Genomic DNA, 21269 nt, shown 5'->3' on the forward strand with positions numbered 1-21269 from the left:
TGTATTTCTATAATGAATATATGATATTATTTGTGTATTTTGACAATATATATCATTCTGTAACTTTTTATTCTGCTTATGTTTTTGAGATTTATCTCTTCTAATACAGTTCATTGTCTTTAAATTACTTATCAATTTCTCACTGATGGACATTTAAGATGTTTCTAATTTATTGTTACTGCAAACAACATAGCATTCAGTCTTTCACCATTAAGTATGACATTTGCAGGGGATTTTATTAAGCCACTCTATTGAGGTATGAATAACATACAAAAAGCTGTAGATACTTAATGTATACAACTTGATGTGTTTCAAGATAAGTATATACCCATGAAACCATCATCACTATGAATGCCATAATCTTATTTATTATCTCAAAAAGTTTTTTCCATCCCCTTGATTTCTGGGAGGTTTTTGTTTGTTTGTTTGTCTTTCAGTGGTAAGAACACTTAACATAAGATTTCCCCTCTTTACAAAATTTTAAGTATACAATATTGTTAATAAGTGGCCCTATGTCATACAGTAGATCTCCAGAACTTATTTATTTTGCATAAATAAAACTTTGTGCTCTTTGACCAACACTTCCCTATTTATCTCCCCTTACAACCCCTGGCAACCATCATTATACTCTCTGTCTCAGTTCGACTATTTTAGATTGCACATATAAGTGAAATAATGTAGTATTTGTCTTTCTGTGTCTGGTCTATTTCATTTAGCATAATGTCCTCCAGGTTCATCTGTTCTAGCAACCATCAATGGTTGAATGGGTAAAGAAAATGTAGTATATGGACCTACAGCCACCCAAAGAAGATGGCCATCCCAGCAGTTTCCGGGCTCTCCCAGCAGATGTGTTGCTTTAGTATATCTGTGGTCAGGCTGTTTGCCAAGCACATAAGGCCACCTGTTCAGGTATATAGTATCAAAGGTTTCTATGCATCTAAACAGAATAAACTTTATTTATTCTGCTGCATCTAAACAGAATAAACTGGAACAAATAGAAAAGGAATTGTTGAGAGTAGCACAAATATTGAAGGAACCCAAAATGGCTGGTTCCATTAAGAATCCTTGTGTAAAGCATACAGTGAAAATGAAAAGACTAAATGACATGACAGCAAACGAGAGGTTCTCTCCCCTCATGTCCAGCCTGATCAATTTGCTTGCTGAAAATGGTTGCTTGAACAATATACCTGGAGTTATTTCTGCCTTTTCAACCATGGTGATCATACACCGTGGAGAAGTCCCTTGCAAGTAACCACTGCATCTCCTTTAGATGAAGCCATTCTTTCTGAATTAAAAACAGTCTTGAAGAGCTTCCTAAAAGTAAAGGCCAAGTATCAAAATTGGAAGTTAAGATTGATCTGTCAAGCATGGGTGCAATGATTGTCCGTATTGGAGAGAAATATGCTGATATATCTGTGAAAACCAAGATGCAGAAGCTGAGCAGGGCTATGTGGGAAATTTTCTGAAGTGTTAATTTTCTGTCAGTGAAAATTCCTAAACTTGGAGCAATGATAAAATGCTTCCTGAACAACAATAAAAAAAGAAAATGTGGTGTATACATACAATGGAATATTATTCAGCCTTACAATGGCAGAATTTCCTTCTTTTTAAAGGCTGAATAATATTCCATTGTACCTATATACCACATTTACTTTGTCCATTTAACTGTTGATGAATATTTAGGTTTGTTTCCAGATCTAGGCTATTGTGCATAATGCTGCAATGAAGATGGGAGTGCAGATATCTCTTTAAGACCCAGATTTCAATTCCTTTGACTATATATCCAAAAGTGAGATTGCTAGATCAAATGATAATTCTATTTTTAATTTTTAAAGGAACTTCCATATTGTTTTCCATAGTGGCTGCACCAATTTACAGTACCACCAAGAGTGCACAAGGGTTTCCTTTTCTCCACATCTTCACCAACACTTCTTTGGTTTTTTGATAATTGTTATCCTAACAGGTGTGAGGTGATAGCTCATTGTGGTTTTCTTATTGTTATGTTAATCACCATACATTACATCATTAGTTTTTGATGTAGTGTTCCATGATTCATTGTTTGTGCATAACACCCAGTGCTCCATGCAGAACGTGCCCTCTTTAATACCCATCACCAGGCTAACCCATCGGTTGCTGGAGTGGGGGGTGGGGTGGGAGGGATGGGGTGGCTGGGTGATAGACACTGGGGAGGGTATGTGCTATGGTGAGTGCTGTGAATTGTGCAAGGCTCATTGTGGTTTTGATATGCATTTCCCTGATGACTAGTGATGTTGCACACCTTTTCATATACCTGTTGGCCATTTGTGTGTCTTTTTTGGAGAAATGTGTATTCAAGTCCTTTGCCCATTTTTAAATTGAGTTACTTGTGGGTTTTGTTTTTGTTTTGTTTTGTTTTGGTCTTGAGTTGTAAGAGTGCCGTATATATTTTGGATATTAACCTTTTATAAGATATATGGTCTGAAAATATTTTTTCCCGTTGTAGGTTGCCTTTTCATTTTGTTAAGTGTTTCCTTTGCTTTGTAGAAGCTTTTAGTTTGATGTAATCTCATTTGTCTAGTTTTGCTTTTGTTGCCTGGGCTTTTGATGCCATATCCAAGAGATCATTGCCCAGTCCAATATCTAGAAACATTTGTCCTATTCTTTTTTCTAAGAGTTTTATCGTTTCAGGTTTTACATTTAAACCTTTAATTCATTTTGAATTGATTTTTCTATATAATGTGAGATAAAGGTCCAGTTTCATTCTTTTGCATATGGATATCCAATTTTCTCAACACAATTTATTGAATAGACAATATTTTCCCCATTGTGTATTCTTGGCACCCTTGTGTTTTTTTAAGGTTTTATTTATTTGAGAGAGAGAGAGAGTACGTGCAAGCTAGAGGGAGAGGGAGAAGCAGGCTTCCCTCTAATCAGGGGGTCCAATGCTGGGCTCAATCCCAGGACCCTGAAATCATGACCTGAGCTGAAGACAGACACTTAACCAATTGAGCCACCCAGGCACCCCTCTTGGCACCCTTGTTGAAGATCAGTTGACCATATGTTTATGGCCCTGTTTTTGGGCTGTCTACTCTGTTCATGGTCTATCTTTCTGCTTTTATGCCAGTACATAGTGTTTTAATTATTGTAGCTTTGTAATGTGGTTTTGCAACCAGAAAGTGTAATACCTCCAGTTTTGTTCTTTCTCAAAAGTGCTCTGACTATTTAAAGTCTTTTGTGGTTTCAAATGAATTTTAGGATTGTTTTTGTATTTCTGTAAAAAATTCCATTGGGATTTGGATAGAGATTGCCTTGAATCTATAGATCATTTGGGGAAGTATGGACATTTTAACAATATTAATTCTTCTGGTCCAAAAACACAGAATGTCCTTCCATTTATTTGCATCTTTTAACATTTATTTCATCATTGTTTTGCAGTTTTCAGTGCACAAGTATTTCACCTGGTTAAATTTATTCCTAAGCATCTTATTTTCTTGATGCTAATGTAAATGGAATTGTTTTCTTAATTTCTTTTTTGAGTAGGTTGTTGTTAATGTATAGAGATGCAAATGAATTTTGTATGTTGATTTTGTATTCTGAGACTTTACTAAATTTGCTTATTAGTTGTAACTTTTTTTGTGTGGAGTCCTTAGGATTTCTACATTTAAGATCTTGCCGTCGGCAAGCACAGACAATTTTACTTCTTCCTTTCTAATTTAAATGCTTTTTTTCTTACCTAATTACTCTGACTAGGAAGAAGCCCACAGCTAATATCATATTCAGCAGTGAAAAGCTGAATAGTAAAAAGCCCCAACTCCCTTTAAGAGTTGGAAAATTTTGTAGATAACCTTTATCAAGTTAAGGAAGAGCTCTTCTGTCATAGTTTTCTAAGAGTTTTTATCATGAATGGAGTTTGAATTTGTTAAAAGCTTTATCTGTATCTATTGAAATGAATGTAATTTTTCTTCGTTAGTCTGTTGATTTAGTGAATTACATTGATTGAATTTTGAATCAGGCTTCCATTATTGGGATAAACTCTGCTTGATCATGTTTTTCTTTTATATATTTATATTTTAGGATTTAATTTGTTAATATTTTCTTGGGGATTTAAAAAATATTTTCATAGGGGACATTAGCATGTTTTTTAAAATTTCTTATAATGTCTTTTGTTTCATTTTGGCATCGGGGTAGTGCTGGTCTACTAAAATGAGTTGAGAACTGTTCTATTCTATTTTCTCGTAGATATTGTGTTGAGTTGATATTATTTTTTCCTTAAGTGTTCACTGATATAGAATTGATTTCACCAGTGAAACCAACTGGGTCTCTTTTTTGGAAAGTCTTGAATTATGAAATCAATTTCTTTAGATGTTTGACTAGATGTGTGACTATTCCTATAATGTACTTTATCTGAGTGAATTTTGGTAGTTTCTGTCTTTCAAAGCATAGTTCCATATTATGTAAATTATTTAGTTTATGGACACAAAGTTGTTCATAATATTTTATTATCCTTTTAATGTTTATATGGTTTATATTAATTATTCTCTTTCATTCTTAATATTGGTAATTGGTGTCTTTCCCCATATTTTCTTGGTCAGTTTGTGAGAGTTTTGTCAATTTTATTGATTTTCTTTCAAAGAACTAGCCTTGGTTTGATTTTATCCAATTTTTTCAATTTTATTCATTTCTATTCTTTATTATTTTTCTCTTCCTGTTAGCTTTAGATTTTATTTGCTTTTCTTTTTGTAGCTTAGAATAATAATATAAAACCTTTCTTCATTTTATGTGAAAGAATTAAAGCTAACAGTTCTTCTCTAAGCAGTGTTTTGGTTGTATCCCACAAATTTTGATATATTCTATTTTTATTTTTACTCTGCTCAATGTATTTATTAATTTCCCTTTGACTTCTTGTCTTACCTAAAATTTATTTACAATGTGGTATAATTTCCAAATATTTAGGGGAATTTTTCATATATCTTTCTATTATTAATTTTCAGGTTTTATTCCCCCATGTTTTCAGGCAGTTCTGTGAGACTGGGGTCACCTGAGAGGCAAACTGGTGAGAAAGAAGGTGGTGAAAAAAAATACCAGGGAATTCCTCCTTATTATTTGGGCAGTGGGAGCCCATTTTAAAATATCTCTGTCCAGAAAGATGAATCTTTTCTCAGGGTTTTAGATGCCTGTGTCATCACTGTCACAACCATGAAATTCCCCAACTGGCCAGCCTTACTGGTAGGGCTGAGAGAGAAAAGAGAAAGAAGGAAAAGGCTAAAAGAAATGGGTATTTCTCTACACGCTGTCTGGCATGCAGGAGCCTCTTTTCCTGGTTTCATGGCTAGGGGTAATGTTTCGTTTCTGAGAATTTTGGCTTTTGCACCCATGGCACAGTTCTGCCACTTGGGCCTTCCTTCAGTCAAAGCTTGGAGATAAAGAAGGAAAATAAGACCATGAAACTTGCCCTCATTACAGATCATTGTCCAGATTTTGAGTTCAACAGTCTGCTTGCTAATTTTTACTTTTCAGAGTACTTAGGTGGTTGTCTTTTTCTGCCCAGAGATTTTAGTTATCATTGGTGTGAGAGATACGCTGTAGTTGGCTTACTCCATCTTGGTTGAAATGGATGGAGTCTTAGAAGTCTTGTTTTCACTTTTGTAGTGTATTTTCTTCTGAGTAAATGATTCTACGCTCAAAGTTTGCACTCTGAGAAGTTTCATTGTCAGTTGACTTGCATAGTTTCTATTGAAAAGTGGGCTCTCAGTCTTATTGTTGATATGGTGAAAGTAATATGCCTTTCCTTCTCTGTGATTGCTTTTTTTTTTTATTAACATATAATGTATTATTTGTTTCAGGGGTACAGGTCTGTGATTCATCAGTCTTACACAATTCACAGTGCTCACCATAAAACATACCCTCCTCAATGTCCATCACCCAGCAACCCCAACCCTCCCAACCCCTCCACTCCAGCAACCCTCAGTTTGTTTCCTGAGATTAAGAGTCTCTTATGGTTTGTCTCCCTCTCTGGTTTTGTCTTGTTTCATTTTTCCCTCCTTTCCCCTATGATCCTCTGTCTTGTTTCTTAAATTCCTCATATCAGTGAGATTATATGATACTTGTCTTTCTCTGATTGACTTATTTCACTTAGCATAATACCCTCTAGTTCCATCCACGTCATTGCAAATGGCAAGATTTCATTTTTTGATGGCTGCATAATATTCCATTGTGTATATATATACCACATCTTCTTTATCCATTCATCTGTTGATGGACATCTAGGTTCTTTCCATAGTTTGGCTATTGTGGACATTGCTGCTATAAACATTGGGGTGCATGTGCCCCTTCAGATCACTACATTTGTATCTTTGGGGTAAATACCCAGTAGTGCAATTGCTGGGTCATAGGGTAGCTCCATTTTCAACTTTTTGAGGAACCTCTATACTGTTTTCCAGAGTGGCTGCACCAGCTTGCATTCCCACCAATAGTGTAGGAGGGTTCCCCTTTCTCCGCATCCTCGCCAACATGTGTCGTTTCCTGACTTGTTAATTTTAGCCATTCCGACAGGTATGAGGTAGTATCTCATTGAGTTTTTGATTTGTATTTCCCTGATGCCGAGTGATGTTGAGCACTTTTTCTTTTTCTTTTTTTTTTTTTTAAAGATTTTATTTATTTATTTGACAGAGAGAGAGACAGAGAGATCACAAGTAGGCAGACAGGCAGGCAGAGGGAGAGGGAGAAGCAGGCTCCCTGCTGAGCACAGAGCCCAATGTGGGGCTCGATCCCAGGACCCTGGGATCATGACCTGAGCCGAAGGCAGATGCTTAACCATCTGAGCCACCCAGGCGTCCCTGTTGAGCACTTTTTCCTGTGTCTGTTGGCCATTTGGATGTCTTCTTTGCAGAAATGTCTGTTCATGTCTTCTGCTCATTTCTTGATTGGATTAGTTGTTCTTTGGGTGTTGAGTTTGATAAGTTCTGTATAGATTTTGGATACTAGCCCTTTATCTGATATGTCATTTGCAAATATCTTCTCCCATTCTGTCGGTTGTCTTTTGGTTTTGTTGACTGTTTCCTTTGCTGTGCAAAAGCTTTTTATCTTGATGAAGTCCCATTAGTTCATTTTTTGCCCTTACTTCCCTTGCCTTTGGCGATGTTTCTAGGACGAAGTTGCTGCGGCTGAGGTCGAAGAGGTTGCTGCCTGTGCTCTCCTCAAGGATTTGGATGGATTCCTGTCTCACATTTAGGTCTTTCATCCATTTTGAGTCTATTTTTGTGTGTGGTGTAAGGAAATGGTCCAGTTTCATTCTTCTACATGTGGCTGTCCAATTTTCCCAACACCATTTGTTGAAGAGACTGTCTTTTTTCCATTGGACATTCTTTCCTGCTTTGTCAAAGATTAGTTGACCATAGAGTTGAGGGTCCATTTCTGGGTTCTCTATTCTGTTCCATTGATCTATGTGTCTGTTTTTGTGCCATACTGTCTTGATGACGACAGCTTTGTAATAGAGCTTGAAATCTGGAATTGTGTTGCCACTAGCTTTGTTTTTCTTTTTCAACATTCCTTTGGCTATTCGGGGTCTTTTCTGGTTCCATATAAATTTTAGGATTATTTGTTCCATTTCTTTGAAAAAAGTGGATGGTATTTTGATAGGGATTGCATTAAATGGGTAGATTGCTCTAGGTAGCATAGACATTTTCACAATATTTGTTTTTCCAATCCACGAGCATGGAACCATTCCATTTCTTTGTGTCTTCCTCAATTTCTTTTAGGAGTATTCTATAGTTTTCTGAGTTCAAATTCTTTGCCTCTTTGGTTAGGTTTATTCCTAGGTATCTTATGGTTTTGGGTGAAATTGTAAATGGGATCGACTCCTTAATTTGTCTTTCTTCTGTCTTGTTGTTGGTGTATAGATATGCAACTGATTTCTGTGCACTGATTTTATATCCTGCCACTTTCTGTGATTGCTTTTAAGATATTGTTCTCTTGGCTTTGAGTTTTCACAATGTGGCCATGATATTTCTAGATTTCCTTTGTATTTTTCCTACTCAGGGTTTACTGAGCTTCTTAAATCTTTGAATTGATTCCTTTTGTCAAGTTTGGAAAATTCCTGGCTATTATTTCTTCAAATATTGCTTGCCCCCTATTCTCTTTCTCCATTCATCTAGGACTCAATTACACATATGTTAGAACTTTTATTCTTCATCCTAGTCCAGAATTGGCAAATGTCAGCATGGAAAAAAATGGGTAGCTCATTAGCTAACATCAAGGTGGCTCCCCATTTTATGAAGTTCTTTGCTCTTTACTCTTCAATATTAATTTTAAGATCACTTTGTCAAGGTGCCTGGGTAGCTCAGTCGTTAAGCGTCTGCTTCAGCTCAGGTTGTGATCCCAGGGTCCTGGGATCAAGCCCTGCATTGGGCTCTCTGCTCAGCGGAAAGCCTGCTTCTCCTTCTCCCACTCCCCCTGCTTGTGTTACCTCTCTCACTGTGTCTCTTTCTGTCAAAATAAATAAATAAAAAATCTTTAAAAAAAAAGATCACTTTGTCAATTCTTTGATAATCTCTGGTGGAACTTTTATTGGAATTACATTATACTCATATATTAATATAGGGAGAATTGGCATTTTAAAAAATATCAACACTTCTTACCCCCAATTAAGCATAATTTTCTATTTATTCAAAACTTCTTTTATCAATAAGATTTTATAATTTTCTCCATAAAGGTAATGCATATTTTTGTTAGGAATATGCCCTATTATTTTATAGATATTTTTATGTATATATTATAATATATCCATAATATGTTATCATGAATGGTAACTTTTTAATATTTTGTATTTTTCTAATTGGTTATTACTGACACGTAAGATTGTCCATCTCAACTTTAGTGGCATAATGCTATTTATCTGTATCACTATCATGTAAAAATTCTTTTAACAATGGCTATATTTCCTTTTCCTTTTCTAAAATTATTGTTCTATGCCTTTTCTCCATTTTTTCTCTCTTCCCTCTCATCAAACTTCCTAGGAATTTTAATATTTTATTAGTCTTTCAAAGAATTATCTTATGGTACTCTGGGATTTTCTACTATTTTTTTAATCTTTCAATATTTATCTCTTTATGATCAAATAATATGCTCATAACTCCTTTTATTTATTGAATTACTTTTGTTCTATTGATTGCTGAGGAAGATGAGGATTTAGCTAACTTAACTATGTTCTCTTACTTCCTCTTTTCTTCCCCATATTTGATAGCTTTGTGATAGAAATATATTTGATAAAAGATATATATTATATGTATATCAGTTATATAAACCTATAACATGTTAATAACTATATTTAAATATATGAATATTTTAGAATATCGATTATCATTGTTACTTTAACATTTTAACTTCTACTTTTTGTTCTGTCAACTTTTGTGTTTTTTGATACTGTGTTCTGTAAGATAAAGATATTAATACTGCTACCTTTTCATCTCCTTTCCCATTCAGGACTGTGCCATTTTCAGTAACACATTTAGTTTTACCTTATCATTGATGTTATTTTCATTTTGTTCTGCAATCATAACCAAATTCTCTATGCTTTGCTCTAGAAAGTTTCCAAATATTGAAAAGAAATAAAGAGAATCTACAGAATTATGACATAAAAGTCCTTTATTGCTGGGACAAGTTCTATGTTAGATTGACATTTTCTACTTTGATAGTCCAATGTCACAGCTCCAGAGCCAAAGAATTTTCCCATCATCGAGGTCAAACAATCTTTCTTTCCTTTATACTCCTTTAACTGCTCAAGACCATATCACATTTTAGATTATTTCATATTTGACTTAAGTTTCTTATTTAGCTTTTTTGTTCCCAAGTTTAAAATTTTTTTTCCCTTACAAAATATGTCTTTATCACATTTATACATTTTTCTATTCCTTTCATTCAGTGAAAACTCATTCTCTATAAGTCTCATTCTTGGACTTTTCATTATTACTCTCTGAATTTGACCTACTGTCTCTGAATCTCATGGCTTCTTCTTTTGTTTGACTGAATTGCAACCTTAAGGAATTCCTTTAAGGAAGTGTGTGGAAGTTATATTTTCTGAGTCCTTGTGTGAGGAGTTCTTTTTAATATTAAGACATCTAATGAACACCCCACATAAGACCAGTTACAATTTTGGTATTCACTGATTAAGAAAATTAATAAGGACAGGAAGTTTATATGAATTCAATAATGCTTTTTAAATAATTTGTTTTGTTCTAATCCTAGAAGTATCTGTAGCTATTCAAGAAATAGCATTATATATATATATGACATATGTTATTTATTCAGCCTAGAGGTGGAATAATGTCTGGAATCCTGCAGTAAGCTGTCCATGTCCCTCAGGTTGGGAACCCAGTATGAACTAAGAATGGTTTTTGTATTTTTAAATTGCTATTTAGAAAAAAAAAAAAAAGAATATGTGACAGAGATGATATGTAGCCCACAAAACAAAATATTTACTATGTGGTCCTTCACATAAAAAATGATGTGATTCTTAGCTAAACTTTCATAATACACAAGAATTATCTACATGTTCTTTGTTTCACTACAACAAAATGCTAGGTTTTATTGTCTACTAGAAGTGAGTGGGAAAACTTTTCATTCCAGAACTAATGTGAACCAGACTCATAGAATACTGGGGATTATATGCAAAAGAATATAGTTTATTTAGAAGATTTAAGCAACGGCACTGAAGACTTAATTACTTTTTTTCCATAAAAGCAAACTGTTAAATTATATGATAAATATTTTCAAGTTTTCTTTTATTCCTTTATTTTAATATAGGGAGGTATAGAAAAGACACCAAGAAAAGGACGATAATTTCTTGTCTAGATAGTCCTTTTTTGTGTAGAAATGCAGACTTGTTGAAAACTGAAAAATAAAAGTCTCACTTGCTTCTCTTCCCTTCACTTCCTTTCCTCCCAAATTATGAGTTTTAACAGTTCTGTTTCCTTACAACAAAATGGTTATTTATATACCCAATATGTATAGACATATATGATTGTATATATATATCCGTGTATATGTGTAGATGAATATATCACTTAGAAGAGATCATATTACACCATTCTGGTCATTGCTTTTTTTCTTTTTCACTTTTTAAAAATAATAATACATCTTTTTTTTTTTTAATTTTATTTTATTATGTTATGTTAGTCACCATAAAATACATTATTAGTTTTTGATGTAGTGATCCACAATTCATTGTTTTCGTATAACACCCAGTGCTCCATGCAGTAAGTGTCCTCCTTAATACCCATCACCAGGCTAGCCCATCCCCCCTGCCCCCCTCCCCTCTAAAACCCTCAGTTTGTTTCTCAGAATCCATAGTCTCTCATGGTTCATCTCTCCCTCCAATAATACATCTTGATATCTTGATTTTTTTCATATAAATGTGTACAGATCTACTTTGTTCTTTTTTTTCACATTTTATATTGAATTATTTTTAGCCTTATGAGAAAGTTCATCAAATTTTATGAAATCACAATTCATATGTAGTTCATAGAGTTCGCATATACTCTTAATCTAGCTTTACCTAATGTTAACATTTAACATAACTATAGTACAATTATAGAAATAAGGAAATTTAACATTGATACAATACTATAAACTAACCTATAGGCCTTTTTCAAATTTGGCCAATTTTCCCACTATTGTCCTTTTTCTGTTCTAGAATTCCATTTAGGACATTACATTGCATTTGGTTGTCATGTCTCTTTCAATCTGTGATCATTCTTTAAGTCTTTTGTTTTCTTTCACTTTTGAAGAGTCCAGGCCGTATATTTTGTAGAATTTCCCTTAAATTGGTTTTGTCCAATGTTTTCTGATGATTAAACTCAGGTTTTACATTTTTAATCAAAATACCACTAAAATGATGCTCTACCTGTCTCAGGGCTTCATATCAGGGTGCCTTATGTCAATATATCTACTAAGATTAATTTTGATCACAAGGTTAAGATGGTGTCTGTCAGTTTTCTCCTCTGTAAAGTTACTATTTTTATCTTTTATCTTGGGGAAGGTACGTCGAGACAATCCAAATCTTTTTTGTCATCATACTCTAACATACTAATTTTAGCATCCATCAATGGTCCTTGACTATAGCAATTACTACTGAGGTGTTGCCTAATGGCAGTTTTCTATGTCCATTCTTCTACATTTATTAAAAGGTATTCTGTGAGGAAGAGCTGTTCCTCTTCTCTTTTATTTATTTAGTCATTTATTTATACAAGATGACTTTGGGGTCCTTATTTTTATTCTGAGGGTTAAAATCCAGTGCTATCATTATTCATTTTGTTGTTCAAATTCTCTCAGCTTTAGCCATTGGGGGCTCATTCAGGTTAGCTCCTATGTCCTTTTGACATGCCTTCATCACTTTTTGAGCACTCCCGTAATTTATGGTACCACAAAATATTCTAGGCATATTTTGTATCTTCTCTTACCTAGCTCTGGCATTAGCCATTTCTTTAAGGAGCCCTGGTTCTTTTTAATGAGAGAATGGTATTTAGAAACCAAGATCTGGGTCCTAAGTGTGCTCATTGATACTGGAATGTCATTGCTTCCAGGCTTGCTCAGTGGACAGGAAATTATAGATAGATAGATATAGATGTAGATATCTCACCCATATACACATCTGTATTTCTGTATTTATCCATGTGTACATTTATTAGAAACCATGAGTTACACTGATACCTCCAATTCCAATTTAACTCCACACAGTTTATTCTAGCCTTCTTTTCCTTATTTGGAATCTCTTTCTGTAACATAGATTCTTTATAATTTGTTGAACAGTCCCCATTTCATAGGCATTTGGATTGTTTTCAGTTACTGGCTATTAAAAGAAGAGGTGCAATGATAATCTTTGTATATCTTGGGGAAACTATGAAAGTATATGTATATATAGGAAAAATGTCTAGCGGTGGACTTGCTTGGTCTAAGGGAATGCACATTTAAATTTTGACAGATACTTCTAACTGTCTTCTAGAAATATTTGCATTTTTAAAAATCATTTACTTAAGGGCACATTTCTTAAAAACAATCCACAAACAATTTCCAAAAAACAATCCTAGCCTCTTTAATAATGTCAGTGTCTCTTTTATTATTTTCCTGTCATGATTTAGATGGACTTCTGATGGGATCCAGAAGTCCCATTATACTCATTGGCATTTAGTTTTCCCTTTAAATCTAGTTAAATTGATTAATACAATAATTAGTCTCTGTCCTACAGTCTTTGAGAGTGTTGTAATTTTTATTCACAGAAATTTCCCAAATATCATTCTCCTTCAACAGCTTCAGTCAAATTATAGACATTTAGGCTGATTTCTTTATAACCTAGTTAAGGTTTCATTGCCCTGACTAAACTGGAGATATTTCTCTTCATATTAAAATTAGCTCTTAGCTTAAAAAGATATCTTCACTCTTTGTGAAATGGCTGTGTTTTCCTCCCAGGCAATTTTCAAACTGTTCTCTCTTACAATTAAAATGTTCCCCTTTTTATTGGTTGTACTCACTAATTCAAATGTTTCCCCATTAACTGATGGTTTCTCTCTGAATTACAAGAGACAGAGTTGGTAAAGAGTTCACCTCACTCTGGTTTCACTCTCACATTTCTTTTGGGCTTCCATTAGAAATTCCTCTGTTCTTGCAGCCTCTAGTGGATAGTCTCCTATACCTCCCCCATAATATTCACTCCAAATTGAACACTTAAAGCAATGACTATATTATGTGAGTGCATTTAACAGCATGGAGTAATAGACATAATCTAGAGAGAACTTGCTACAGTGAATAATGATTACTGAGATTGGGTATTTATGGTACAGACAGTTTATAAGTGGCATTGAATGGGCCTAAATAATACCTGCATGAGTTAGATATTTATTAAGGCTTATAATGTATCAGACATTGAAATGGATGCTTAAAAGGCAGACCTGGTACCTTCTCTTTGGCAAATGGTCCAGTATGCCTTTAGAGGGTGGGGGCAGAGTTGAACAATGAAGGCATAGTTGGCTCTTGCTGTAATGGGAGCTGACTAACTTTTGTCTTCCCCTCCTTTCTTCTCCTAATCTTCCACACTTCCTTCTTCAATGTCGTTTATCTGCCAATTGCTCAAGCCAAAAACTTCGGAGTTTTCCTTGACCTCTTTTTTTCTGCATACTCCACATCTAATCCTTCAGCAAACATTACCAGCTCTACTTTTAAAATATCCCAGGAACCCAGCCACTTCAACCACTACCACCCTAGTCCAAGCCACTGTTATCCCTTGCCTGAATTATTGCCATAGTCTGCTACTTACTTAATTTGCTTTCACCTTTTCCCTCTCCCCTTCTAGTCTCTTTTTAGCTCAACAGCCAGACTGATGCTTTTAAAATGTGAATTGGGTCATATTCAAAACCATTTAGTGTTTTCCTGTCATTTGAGGTAAAAAGCAAAGTCCTACACAGTCTGGCCCTTCTACTGCTCCGACCTCATCTCCTACTGCTTTCTCTGTCATTCATTCTGGGGCAGCCACACTGGGCTCTTTGCTGTTCTTCACATTCGTCAGTCTCATATCTGTCTTGGGCCTTTGACTTTAAGTCACCTTGATTTACTCTCTTACTTCCATAGGGTCTTTGCTTAAATGTTACCTTATCAGTGAGGCTTTTTAAAAATAACATACCTCTTCCATTGGTTCTACAATCCCCTCCCCTGCTTTACTTCCACCACTGAACCTCACGACAACCACACTAAACATAAACTCCATGGGGCTAGGACCTGTTTTCTGTTTGGTTCATTGCTATAACCTTCAAGTATATGATATTACCTGGCCTATAGTTGGTGCTCAGTCAATATTTATCAAATGAATGAATCCTACTAGCAATTTCGGCCACCAGTTGCTTAGATTAGTAAGAATCCTATTTTTTTGTCTGTTGGATTGTAGTTTGTCTCCTTTGTTTTTATTTACTTTGTTTTTAAAGTGCCAAGTCTTGAGGAAACTAAGGAAAATGACCATCATTCATATCTTAGTGTGAATTCATTGATCTTTTTTTAAATTTTATTTTGTTATGTTGTGTTAATCACCATACATTACATCATTAGTTTTTGATGTAGTGTTCCATGATTCATTGTTTGCATATAACACTCAATGCTCCATTCAATACGTGCCCTCTTTAATACCCATCACCAGGCTAACCCATCCCCCCACCCCCCTCCCCTCTAGAACCCTCAGTTTGTTTCTCAGAGTCCATAGTCTCTCATAATTCATTGATCTTATGTGTTTATAATATAAAGCTGAGATTATTACCCTTGTTGAAGAAATGGCTTTTTGACAAAATAAGGTCTTGATCTTGATTTTTTTCTTAAACTTATCTTTGGTACTTCTCCAGTAACTTTTTTGTTTTGTTTTTTTCCTGTTACTGCACAGAACTTCAACAAATAAGTTGAGTGTCCAGAGTCTATTCCTTGTTCTTTACCACTCATTCTTTAAGTCTACACCCCAACCTAAATTTTCTTTCTAACCTCACTATTTGATTAACTGTAATGACTTTTTCCCAGTCCATTTGCTTCTCAATTTCTCACTAACATGTACTGTCATTGACTAGCACATCCTTGAAACTATCTTCTTTGGGGTTCCTTAAGATAACATGTCTATGTTTTCTTCCTCTCTGCCCTTTTTCTGGACCTTTATATGTAGACATTTCTTAAGGTTTCATCCTCAACCATTTTGTTCTTCAGAAGCCTCAAGAACTTTCATAGCATCAACTATCAGCACTATATAGATGATTCCCAAGCCTATTCTCCTTTTCATCTCAAGCCCCAGCTCCTCATTTTCAGCTGCCTTTGAGACAAGGCTGCTTAGAATTCTATTCATATGAGATGCCAGGGAACCTGTCTAGAGGACATAGAGGCATTGGCACCCTCTGGTGGAGAGAGTAGAAAGTCATATTTAAGTATTTGGTTGCTTGGATGGAACCTGACAGTAGATAGTCCAAGGAAGATTACATTTGTTGAGCATCTACTAAATGCTCTATATTCAGATGTATGTAATCTTTTTTAAAATATATGTAATCTTCTAATAAACTTTAGAGTATGTGAACTAGCGATAATAATTATTATACAGATCTTTCTTTGGGTCCTTTCAATTTCTTTCTAGATCACTTATATGCAACAAAAAGGATTTGGGTTGTAAGAATACTTCAGCATGATTTTAAGGCAGGAAATCATTCTCAGATAGATGCTATGAAGGATATAATGAGATACAGAACAATCCTTAAGGAATTTAGCAGGCTAACTGGGAAAACAAGCCATTCACTCTGGAAAAGTGACTAAATCAAGAGGTAAATCCCAAAATAAGAAAATGCCATAGATGCCACAAGACACCCAGATGCTAACAAATGATATAGAACCTGTGTTTAGAGAAAGTTGTGGTCACTGTAGGGAGATTGATGTGTTCAGGAATGGCTTCATAGGAGGCGGGACTTAAACTTATCCTTAAGGAAGTATTTCCCAAATTTCTAGCAGTCTAGTGCTCAATGTTTGCCATGTTAACAAACCATCTATATTTTTATTTCCCCATACTTTTTTCTATATTGACATCTTTTTTGGGGGTAAATCCCTTTGCCTTGTCTTAAACCATCAAATCCATGAAATCATAGGTTTGATGTGCTTTTGTGTTTGCTATATATATTGTTTGTTTTTCTAATATACATGAAAACTACACAGGAAATTCTCATCACATAAAGATAATTCTAGAAAAAGGCCACTTAAAGGAATCAGTCTACCTAAAAAGAATATTAGTTATTCATATTCAATTTTGATGCAAAAGTTTGATTTCTAAATGACACTAAAATTATGAAAATAAGTGTAACAAATTATAAGCTCTTATTGCAACTATGAACAATTTCAATGAACAAAACATTAGTTAATTGAATATTGAGTATTTTTTCTGAGAAAATAATTTAACTTTTGTGTCATGAGCATAAATATTAAAAGACTTCACAATAAACCTCTCTTTATCAGACATTATTTTCATTGATTTCATGAAATCCTGCCTCTTTTGCTCAGACTTGTAACTTGGCTTTCCAATAGATTTATAATGGGTTTGCATTATATTGGAGAAATTAAAAACATTATTGATTTGATTAGTGAGGATTTTGCCAAGTGGAAAGAATGTTTAAGTCAGTCTTCAGTTCAACAGTGAATATTTTGGTGTTCAGATGATTTGTTTTCCTATGCATTCTTTAACTCTAGGAGCACTTTCTCAAGCTTTTTATACCAGAGGAACACTTGACATAATTCTCAAGTTTCAGGGAACCTCTGGATAAAAATATCTAAATCTCATAGTATGTCAGTGAGATCATTTAGTTGTAGATATTATTATCCAGTAATAATTGCCAATGCTCATTTAAATAGACAATGATGGTTTCCTGAGAATCTGTTTAGCCAAATTCTTAGCCTATGGATACCAACTCCAATGTAGGTCAGTGGTATAGATAGAAGATACTTCAGTTTTTCCTTTTTAAAATTTCCTACGTGATTTTTTTATACCTTACCCAAGTAGGACTAAAAGTCTTACCACAAATTTCTATCATACTATTGAGTATGCAATGCCATTGAGTATGGTATGTGATATGTGGTAAGTACAAGGATAGGGTTTTTTTTTCTTTTTTCCCTCCCTATTTAAAACTAAAACTGACGCCTTTTCCCTAAGGTCAGGAACACGGCAGGGATGTCCACTATCATCACTGCTGTTCAACATAATACTAAAAGTCCTAGCCTCAGCAATAAGACAACAAAAAGAAATAAAAGGCATCCAAATCGGCAAAGAAGTCAAACTCTCACTCTTTGCAGATGACATGATACTCTATGTGGAAAACCCAAAAGGCTCCACCCCAAAATTGCTAGAACTCATACAGGAGTTCAGCAAAGTCACAAGATATAAAATCAATGCACAGAAATCAGTTGTGTTTCTATACACTAACAATGAGACAGAAGAAAGAGAAATTAAGGAGTCAATCCCATTTACAGTTGCACCCAAAACCATAAGATACCTAGAAATAAACCTAACCAAAGAGGCAAGCGACTGTACTGAGAAAACTATAGAACACCCATGAAAGAAATTGAAGAAGACACAAAGAAATGGAAAGATGTTTCATGCTCATGGATTGGAAGAACAAATATTGTTAAAATGTCTATGCTACCTAGAGTAATCTATACATCCAATGCAATACCTATCAAAATACCATCCACTTTTTTCAAAGAAATGGAACAAATAATCCTAAAATTTGTATGGAACCAGAAAAGACCCCAAATAGCCAAAGGAATGTTGAAAAAGAAAACCAAAGCTGGTGGCATCACAATTCCAGATTTCAAGCTATATTACAGAGCTGTAATCATCAAGACAGTATAGTACTAGCACAAAAACAGACACATAGATCAATGGAACAGAATAGAGAACCCAGAAATGGACCCTCAACTCTATGGTCAACTAATCTTTGACAAAGCAGGAAAGAATATCCAATGGCAAAAAGACAGTCTCTTCAACAAATGGTGTTGGGAAAATTGGACAGCCACATGCAGAAGAATGAAACTGGACCATTTCCTTACACCACACACAGAAATAGACTCAAAATGGATGAAAGACCTAAATGTGAGACAGGAATCCATCGAAATCCTAGAGAAGAACACAAGCAGCAACCTCTTTGACCTTGGCCGCAACAACTTCTTGCTAGACACATCTCCAAAGACAAGGGAAACAAAGGCAAAAATGAACTATTGGTACTTCATGAAGATAAAAAGCTTTTGCACAGCAAAGGAAAGAGCAAAACCAAAAGACAATTAATAGAATGGGAGAAGATATTTGCAAATGACATATCAGATAAAGGGCTAGTATCCAAAATCTATAAAGAACTTATCAAACTCAACACTCAAAGAACAAATAATACAATCAAGAAATGGGCAGAAGACATGAACAGACATTTCTGCAAAGAAGACATCCAAATGGCCAACAGACACATGAAAAAATGCTCCACATCACTCAGCATCAGGGAAATACAAATCAAAACCACAATGAGATACCACATCACACCATTCAGAATGGCTAAAATGAACAAGTCAGGAAATGACAGATGTTGGCAAGGAGGCGGAGAAAGGGGTACCCTCCTACACTGTTGGTGGGAATGCAAACTGGTGCAGCCACTCTGGAAAACAGTATGGAGGTTCCTCAAAAAGTTGAAAATAGAGCTACCATACTACCTAGGAATTGCACTACTGGGTATTTACCCCAAAGATACAAATGCAGTGATCCAAAGGGGCACCTGCACCCCGATGTTTATAGCAGCAATGTCCACAATAGCCAAACTATCGGAAGAGCTGAGATGTCCATCGATAGATGAATGGATAAAGAAAATGTGGTGTGTATGTACGATGGAGTAGTACTCAGCCATCAGAAGGAATGAAATCTTACCATTTGCAATGACATGGATGGAACTAGAGGGTATTATGCTAAGCAAAATAAGTCAGTCAGAGAAAGACAATTATCATATGATCTCACTCATTTATGGAATTTAAGAAACAAAACAGAGGATCAAAGGGGAAGAGAGTAAAAAATAAAACAAGATGAAATCAGAGAGGCAGACAAACCATAAGAGACTCTTAATCATAGGAAACAAACTGAGGGTTGCTGGAGGAGTGGTGATAGGGGTATGGAGTAACTGGGTGATGACCATTAAGGAGGGGAAAAAAAGAGTGAATTTTATTCTATGTACATTGTATCCCTGTAAATCTGACTTAAAGAAAAATAAAATCAGATCCAGATTTTTAAAAAAATTAAAAATAACTTTTTAGACAACCTTTCTTGAAAAGAAAAAGAAAAAACAAGTAGTTAATTTTTTTATTGAAATCAATCCCTTTCTTTCCTTTTCATGAATTTGAAAACTTATAGGCAAACATAATATGTTTTTATTAAATAACTGGTTTAAGCCAAAATGGGATATAATTTTTCTAAAGGTAGACTTGTTAGGCTTACTTAAATAAAGTTTGTGAATATAATTAATGTTCTCAATATGAAAATAAATTAACAATGTTGAATAGTAAAGTTAATAAAACTATATGTCAAAGCAATATGAATAAATTTTTAGCCTAAGACACAATTTTATTTATTTTTTATTTTTTATTTTTTTTATTTTTTAAAGATTTTATTTATTTATTTGACAGAGACACAGCAAGAGAGGGAACACAAGCAGGGGGAGTGGGAGAGGGAGAAGCAGGCTTCCCGCTGAGCAGGGAGTCCGATGCAGGGCTTGATCCCAGGACCTTGGGATCATGACCTGATCCGAAGGCAGACGCTTAATGACTGAGCCACCCAGGCACCCCCTTAAACACAATTTTATATAACACTTTGAAAGAAGCCATTTTCTTAATGAATGGCATGGTCAAGCTCATGTAAGATAACTGTAAAATTAATATACACATGTATTGGTTTCATGATCACTTTAATAGGCTTATAACCACATTTTAATTTTAATTGCTATATTGGAGCTAAAAATAAATAAGTTTATTTCTTTAATGTGAAACCTATGCCTTTTGTTGTTGCATAGTTACTAGACTCTGGATTGAATGTGAGATACGTTCCCATGGATTTTATTTTCAACTGAAATGAGACAGTTTCTGTCCTTGTTCTTGGTGCTTCTTAAAAAATACTTTCTCATATATGTAAGAAGATAAAAATGGCAGCCTCCCCATACCTTACATCAAAAACTGATAATGGACTCAACCAAATGACCATGGTTCTGTTTTACAAGACTAAAAGACTTACAGTTGCTAATGGGGCACCTTGGTCACTTGCATCATTTTTTGTAGAACCCCCTAGTGTTCCACAGAACCCCATTTGAGAAACCCTGCAGGGTAATGTGAGCCCCTGAACATAATTATTAACCTAAGTTTTTTTTTTTCAATCTGTTTATCACTTAAAGTCGTTTCATCCATACCTTGTAAAACACTGTCTAAAAGGACAAGTAAGGGGGGGCGCGGAGCAAGATGGCAGAGTAGGAGACCTGGATTTCATCTGGTCCCAGGAATTCAGCTAGATAGGGATCAAACCATACTGAACACCTACGAACTCAACAGGAGATTGAAGAAAAGAATAGCAACAACTCTCTGAACAGAAAAGCGACCACTCTCTGGAAGGTAGGACGTGCGGAGAAGTGAATCCAAGGCTATATTCAGGACGATAGATGGCGGGGGAGGGGCCTCCATCGGCCGCTTCTGGCAAGTGATAGAGCAGCGGAGCACAAAATCGGAAC

General features: G+C 34.9%; 1 protein-coding gene and 1 pseudogene across 1 annotated transcript in view; both read left to right on the top strand.

Moving 5' to 3' along the window:
• Positions 1-21269, top strand: part of HPSE2 (heparanase 2 (inactive)) — a 657615-nt gene that overhangs the window by 379988 nt on the left and 256358 nt on the right. The window lies entirely within an intron of this gene.
• On the top strand, positions 811-1466 carry LOC118528303 (ATP synthase peripheral stalk subunit OSCP, mitochondrial pseudogene; annotated as a pseudogene).

The sequence above is a fragment of the Halichoerus grypus genome, chromosome 7 (assembly GCF_964656455.1).
Source record: "Halichoerus grypus chromosome 7, mHalGry1.hap1.1, whole genome shotgun sequence".
Classification (NCBI taxonomy): Eukaryota; Metazoa; Chordata; class Mammalia; order Carnivora; family Phocidae; genus Halichoerus; species Halichoerus grypus.